Consider the following 7,168-nt stretch of genomic DNA (forward strand, 5'->3'; position numbering starts at 1 on the left):
AAAAAATCAAGAATAAAATTATAAAAAGAAAAAAGGTAACCCTCAGCATGGCTCGAACCACTGCCCCTGGAGTCCTGGAGTAAAAAGTTTACCACTTAGACCACTCGGCCATTCTTCCGAATACAATGCCAAATGTATAATATTCTTTATATAAGCAACCATCGTAGTTTCACAAAATATAACGACAACAACAGAACTCTCCAAATTATTAATTCGTTTCGCATTGCAGCGCTTTATAATTTTCGTTTTTTTTTTAAATTCAAAAGAGGCATATAATGGCTATATTAGAGCATGGTAAATGCTCAGTTTAACCGTTTCCTCACAAATATCATAGCTAAAACGAAAATGTGCGAATCTGAAACAACTTTTTTCAATTTTGTCAATTTACCCAAACCCCTTAAATAATGGAATCAAATAAGATTCGAGTGTTGTCGGCTGACATATATGCTTTCATTAATTAATGTGCTTGCATCTTGTGTTTTTTTCTATTCTGTAAATATATATATCTGAGTAATAATATCAAATATATAGAAATAAGCCACGAATTGTGGCGCAACACCCTGTAATTGGTTTGCGTGTGATGCAGCTAAGAACTGCACAGAAAAAAGGCATTCGCTATTTTTGATCTCATAGATATAACTTTTGATCGTTTATAAACACCTATCACAATCACCGCCGTATATCTTTTTTAAAGATATTTCTTGTTTATAATAACATGGCAGAAGTGAAGGATTACTTGGAAAATTTATGGAATTTGAAGGCACTATGAATTAGTTTTAACATATTTGAAAAAAGTATATACAGTAAATTTCAAATGGTGTATGTTTAAAGGATAGCCAAATAGCTTAGTGAAATGGTCATTTCGCCAATGTAACAATTCAATATCAAATAAAAAATAAATTGACATTTACCATAGGTGAAATCTATGTGACAATCACACTCTTGTTTACACGTGTACATATAAAACATAAAACATAAAAGCAAACACAATTCAGTGATTTGTATATAAATTATTTATTAAAAAACAGCATAAAAACAAGGCCGCACAATGTGTTCTCAATCAAGGAATATCGCACAGAAACTACAGTAGAGTACTGCATTTTACAAAAAAATAAAATATTGTTCATCTATGCTTAAATTGTTTTTCGGCTTCATGTTAAGTATTAGGAACATAAAAGTTGTGTTTATATTTGGTCTCCACGACAATCAGTTTGGTTGAAAGATGTTTTACAAACTATTTTTTCTGGCCTCTCATGATAAATAATTCAAACAATTTAAAAAGAATTTCTATAATTAAACCCAAGCAAAATATTTCAGGATCAGCTTGTTACTATTTGTTATGGATCAAATGATTGGAAAGCCTGATTTTTGGCAATCTTAATATTTATTATAAAAGAACAATATAATAATCATGTATAAAAATAGATTATTGAAAACCAATCTGAACTTGTCAGCCATCTTATTACTGTACAACAGAATTGCCACTAAATGCATTTCATAGCTTATGTTTAATTCTGCATTCGTCCTTAGATAGGAGAGTTCTGCATCATATAGTGCCCAGTTAGGATGCACATAATTCTCACATCAGTAAAAATGCATATAAAACTGTTAAAAACATGGACTAATCAATACTGGTCAAGCAGGAAACTTAACTTACTATTGCAACTGAAAAATGTATACAATCATAACTCACACTTATTTTGGTACAAAATAGCTTCTCCCATCGTCACTTGTTCACATTTATTTAAATACATATTTCCCGAGATAATAGCAGGTGCGCGTTTACAGGAGGTTTACGCCATTTTGTTTGGCAAAACACACAATCGATAGCGCTATCTACATCTACATCTGATTAATTTTCGTGAATTGTCGTCTTTCTAGAAAAATACTGACTAAGTAGAACTTATTGAATGCTAAAATGGCAGATAAGCAATCATTAAACTCGTACAAGGATCGCCTAGAAGGAAAGGAATGGACAAGATACGAGGAAAAAATATCCTTGATAGGCGGAAGAGATCCGTACGCTTTGAGTAAGGGCGATCTCGTCAGTGACAATAAATGTCTGCCATCAGTCACATACATTGACATTGTGAATTATTTAAAGTGCATATACATTTGATCAGCTAAAAGCGTACAAATCTATGGAAGCAATCAACCAGTTGAGCTGTGGTTGGGTTCGTGACGTACAGAGCATGACTGTAAATGACAATGTTTTGGTGACTGCAAAGGTTAGTAAAGTCTATGCATATATCTATAATATATCTAGATCTAGCATCAAATATAAATATGAATTTGTCAAAATATAAGTAAATAGTTTTAACCTGGACAATCACATATGTAGTCATTACATAAAAGAAATTAAATGGGATAAGATTCTGGCTAAAGGGGGTCCAGGAAATCATACCAGTGCCTTGATGGCCCGGTGGTATAGTGTCCGCTTCATATGCAGGATCGAGGTTGTGGGATCGGTCCCTGGCCAAGGCATACCAATATTATACTAGTGGCTCACATGCGAATACCATGTATGTCGCAATACATTTATAACTGTAACGGTACAGCTTATCAAACCTAATCTGTATTCTTACTTGTTATTTGTTTGTTACATTAATAAATGCGTCTGTATCTTTTAATTCAACTTCTTACAGAGTACATATTGTGAAGGTATACAGAAACCAATGAAATATATATAGGGATCAGTTTCTGTTTACCTCCTGGTGTTTTGTTTCTGTATATTATTATAGGTTATGAATTATCATTATATACATTTATTTCAATCTCACTTAGGTTCGACACCCCCAGCAGATGAACGCAACACCACTTCATCCCTGGGTCATCGCCAATAAAGACGGTATGGTAGAGGCAGCACATTGCGACTGCAAAGCTGGTCTCGGGGAGACTTGCTTTTCCACATAGAGTTTATACATCGCCTCATGTCCCGCAGAACTGTGACACAGGAAAAGGCTTACTGGTCCATGCCTTCAGCAGTCGACAAGGTGCCCTATGCTGCAGTTCGGGATATCGATTTCACTTCTGTGTCAATCAAGAAAAGGCGCCTTGACAGTGTTATTAATGGTATGTAAATATACTAATTATGAGTGGCGTTATACACCTTTATCAAGGCTTATCTTAACTAAAAGACCGTAAGGTACACTTGCACTTTAGCTGCCCATATGATAATGGGCTGATAAGGGACGTAACTTTCTTTCTTAAAAAGTGATGTGTTTCCGGGGGCTGCAGCGACACACCCCTGCTTTGGCCTTGTACCAAAACTAACGCATAACTGTGTATATGTATATACCCGGTACTATATAATTATGAGCCGCCTCACTGGTAAAGGCACCGTAGGCAATCGCGATCAGTTCAGACCCAGGTCAGCCTGCACCAAAAAGCGCAGTCTGATCAGGATCGTGACTGTTCGCTATTCAAGTTAGTAATTCTCAAGATGTTAAACAAAAAGTTTAAATCATTTTTGAAAGCATGTGTTATCTGGATCCAGACTGGTCACAATTATATTTAAGTCCTTTTTCTCATGTGGGCCGTGACATGACACATATGTGTTTCATTGTACAATTGCATATCTTTTTACATTTTTTTTTATTGATGGGCACTGTTGTATTTCAGGTGAGGACGTTCAACAAGAGCGACAACCTCTCGAACCTCATCCCTATCCAACTTCCTCTGATATCTGAAATTAAACAGCATACTAATAATAACACGTACTTAATATAGAGACAGACCAACATACCAACACTGAGACTCACTGACTCTTGTACAATTCCAGTTCGAACCCATCAAATCCAGATAGCACATTGGGTAGTCATTTTTCATTCATTTTTAGATCAAACCAGTGTACCTTTTTTGTTTGTTTCTATCTTCTTCTCTTTCTTCAAAGATTTACTTGGTGTCAGGTCTTCTCCAAGAAGAAGGGTTGGGGCCCAATCAGGATTGGATCTTTCATACATACTAGATGGTTTGCCTGAAAAACAGAATATCATTAAAATTAAACTATATATCAAATAAGCATACGAGATGTTAATATTCTGAGTTAATTGTCATAGAACAATGTACACTTGTTCAGAGTCAGATCTATGCAAAGAAATATCATGCATTGACTGCACTTTACCGCTGCATCCTGCATGAGGCCTGAGCCAGCCTAACAATAACAATAACAGCCTAACATATCTATAAATAGAAAGCTCAGGCTTTAACTTTTAAAATAGAACATCAATATATCCATTTCAATTACCGTTTATGAAATGATCGGAGCAGATTTTCGAGTATTTTGTCGGCGCATCTTTCCGGTTGATATTTGCCAGCCACAGTCGGCGCCGATCTTCGCTCAAAGTTTTCGTGAAATCGCCTTCATTTTCTCTGACAGTTGAAATTGAATAGAAACCTCGTCGTACTGAATTATCTGCTCGATTGCAGCAACCTTTAACCCAACATGACACACCCACGTTTTACTAAAAATAGATGAATTCGTCATCTTGCATCACTTTTTAAGCATTCCCTTTTGCAGTAACTTGGGTGGTTTATTACATTCAGTCGTGCACATAAATTTCATACAACCTTACAGTGTATATTTCACCATTTTGGGAATCGGGTTGGGTCCTTTTGGATTGGGGAAAAATCACTTTGTTTTGAATAAAATTGGAAAATTGGTGTATTTTATTTTTTGCAAATAAAAACTTTTATATTCTGGATATGTGTTTTTGATATTATATTTACAAAGGTTCTACCCATAAATTTGCATAGAGAATTACTAAATTACAATTTTTTGCATCTTATTATATATATATATATATATATATATATATATATATATATATATATATATATATATATATATATATATATATATATATAGGTAATTTGGAAAACTTCCATTTGGAATATTAATGCGTTATTGAGGGGAAAAGTGTTTTCTTTTTGACAGTGGGATTTGAGAATTGCGCTGAATAAAAGCCCCAAATATAACCCTTAAAAAAACACTACCTTCTCTTCAAAAGGTTAAGGCTCAAATATGGCATTATATCATACTTTTTAACTACTATTTAATTAAATATTGAAATGGTTGGACTTGGACAAATACAATTGGAACAAAATCTAATAATGCAACAAGATGAAATTGTAGCAGCACAAGATCTATACAGAGTAACAGATAAAGCCAAAAAACAAAACGTGTTTGTCTATTAGTAATTACAGCTAAAATAAATGAGTACATATGTTCAGTCTAAACCTTTTTTTACTATGCACACGTTTTTTTCGAATTTAATAGGAGTGTTAAATTACAATTTAATAAGATAGCTCAATGACTTGAATCTGTCAAATCTTTATTTTTCATTCTTACTTATATGAGAAAGTTATTTTTGCAAATATGATCAAACATAGACCAAAAACTGTTTTAGGGTCAAAACCAAAAATAGAGTAAAAGCAAACAAACTACTTTTTGGGGGCCTTAATGGTATTAAACTGTAAGTATGGATTCAGTGAATCTGCTGAACACAATGGGATAAAATCGTTTTTTTTACCATTTGGGAATGTTTATCTTTTGTTCACAATCTTTCCCAAAATTCTCTGAATGTCACTTATTGTGCTGCGTTCTGGGATTGTCACTCGATCTCTTCTCCATCATAGGCAACGATTGTCTGCAGCAAGAAATGAAATACTAAATGAGCATAGCTCTAAATCACGGGGCTTTATGCATCTCTGCCAAAGTGAAAAGTTTATACCAGTCCACACATGCTATTCAGGGACGACACCTTCTTCTGTGACTGAATTTTTGTTTAGAAGAGATTTCCTTTAAACGAAAAAATCAATAAAAGCAGAGTGTCGTCCCTGAAGATATTGCATGCAACTGTTAACCTGAATATAAAATACAACATTCTTTGATTTAAAGTCATCTATCTTTTAAATGTGCCCTACATTCTGTAGTATTTGATTATATATTTCAGTCACCAAAATAAGAAGTTTGACCAGGCAAGCAGAATCTGCATTTTTATACTATTACATGTACCTGAGGCCGCGATAATATTATAAGCCCGTAAATAAGAAACAGAGAATCTGAGCCAGAAAGGTTAAAAAATATAACAGTGCGTGGCTTGGAGGCCTTTGATAATTTCGGCCTCTGAAATGTATTCTATACAAATAAGTTATAATCCAAAGACTCAATAATACCATACCGTTTTCCGGTTAATGTTGACAGGATTTCCGGTCATTGACATGATTAGGTCGTCCGGATTTGGGTATCGTTTCACGGCAGGGGTAATAGGCAGACGGGGATCAACTTTGTTGTGACCATTGGAGTTGCTCCTCATCCCAGCATGGACATTTTACTGGAACCAGCCGCAGGCGTTACAAAGCTGGGAGCCAAACATGAAAAGTTTATACCATGAGCCTAGTTCTGGGAAAACTGGGCTTAATACATTTGCATAAAGTGTCCTCCCAGATTAGCCTGTGCTTTCTGACATTTTCCACTTTCGTGATATTTTTTGTTTAAATGAAGTCTCCACTTAGAGAAACCTATTTTAGGCGGTAAGAGTTTCTTAAAGAGATTGAACTTAACAGGATGATCTGGGACGACACTTTACGCATATGCATTTAGGCCAGCTTTCCTAAGTAGATGGAAAACTAGGCTTCTGGGACAGAACCGTTTCCCTTCCGTTTCCCTTCCGTGTCCTAGGAAATTCTATATATAAATGTATAGGTAAATAATATCTTTTTCAAGATATTATATATCCTTCCGTGTCCCAGGAAATTCTATATATAAATGTATAGGTAAATAATATCTTTTTCGAGATATTATATATTTCAGAAAGGCCAAGCTCGGGTAGCATCCCATTCGCAAACGCGGCCGCTCGAGGACTTTTGACCACTACCATTATTCGTGAAGGCCTTTGAAAATATTTTGTTTATATGTTTAATTTCAAAGTCTTGGTAAACAATGTCGTTTGGTTTGATCATTCCAAGTATGAAAGCAGTGGTAATAGCACCTTTGCGATATTTTTTCTCCTCCATATCACACTCTAATTTTAACACGTATTTGTCGATCAACTTAAGTTGATCCCGTTTTTTAACGTTCACCCATTGTTTCATCGACTCTTTAATGGTTGCTTCCATCTTTTCAAAGTCATTGTTTTTAGTCCAGAGCATTTGATTAAGTTCATCA

General features: G+C 34.8%; 2 long non-coding RNA genes across 3 annotated transcripts; one reads left to right on the forward strand and one right to left on the reverse strand.

The window, feature by feature from the left end:
• Positions 1 to 998: 998 nt before the first annotated feature.
• LOC127870907 (uncharacterized) lies at positions 999 to 4,433 on the reverse strand. 2 transcript variants are annotated; one of them, XR_008044995.1, is made up of 4 exons: positions 4,247 to 4,395; positions 3,854 to 3,976; positions 3,587 to 3,685; positions 999 to 3,030 (listed from the first exon to the last, which is right to left on the reverse strand). It is a non-coding gene; the product is annotated as an uncharacterized LOC127870907 (long non-coding RNA). The 2 variants fall into 2 exon arrangements; XR_008044994.1 differs by having other exon boundaries at positions 999 to 3,685; positions 4,247 to 4,433.
• Positions 2,091 to 4,256, forward strand: LOC127870911 (uncharacterized). Its single transcript, XR_008044999.1, has 3 exons — positions 2,091 to 2,228; positions 2,785 to 3,072; positions 3,622 to 4,256. It is a non-coding gene; the product is annotated as an uncharacterized LOC127870911 (long non-coding RNA).
• Positions 4,434 to 7,168: the final 2,735 nt, after the last annotated feature.

Source organism: Dreissena polymorpha, chromosome 3 (genome assembly GCF_020536995.1).
Source record: "Dreissena polymorpha isolate Duluth1 chromosome 3, UMN_Dpol_1.0, whole genome shotgun sequence".
Lineage (NCBI taxonomy): Eukaryota > Metazoa > Mollusca > Bivalvia > Myida > Dreissenidae > Dreissena > Dreissena polymorpha.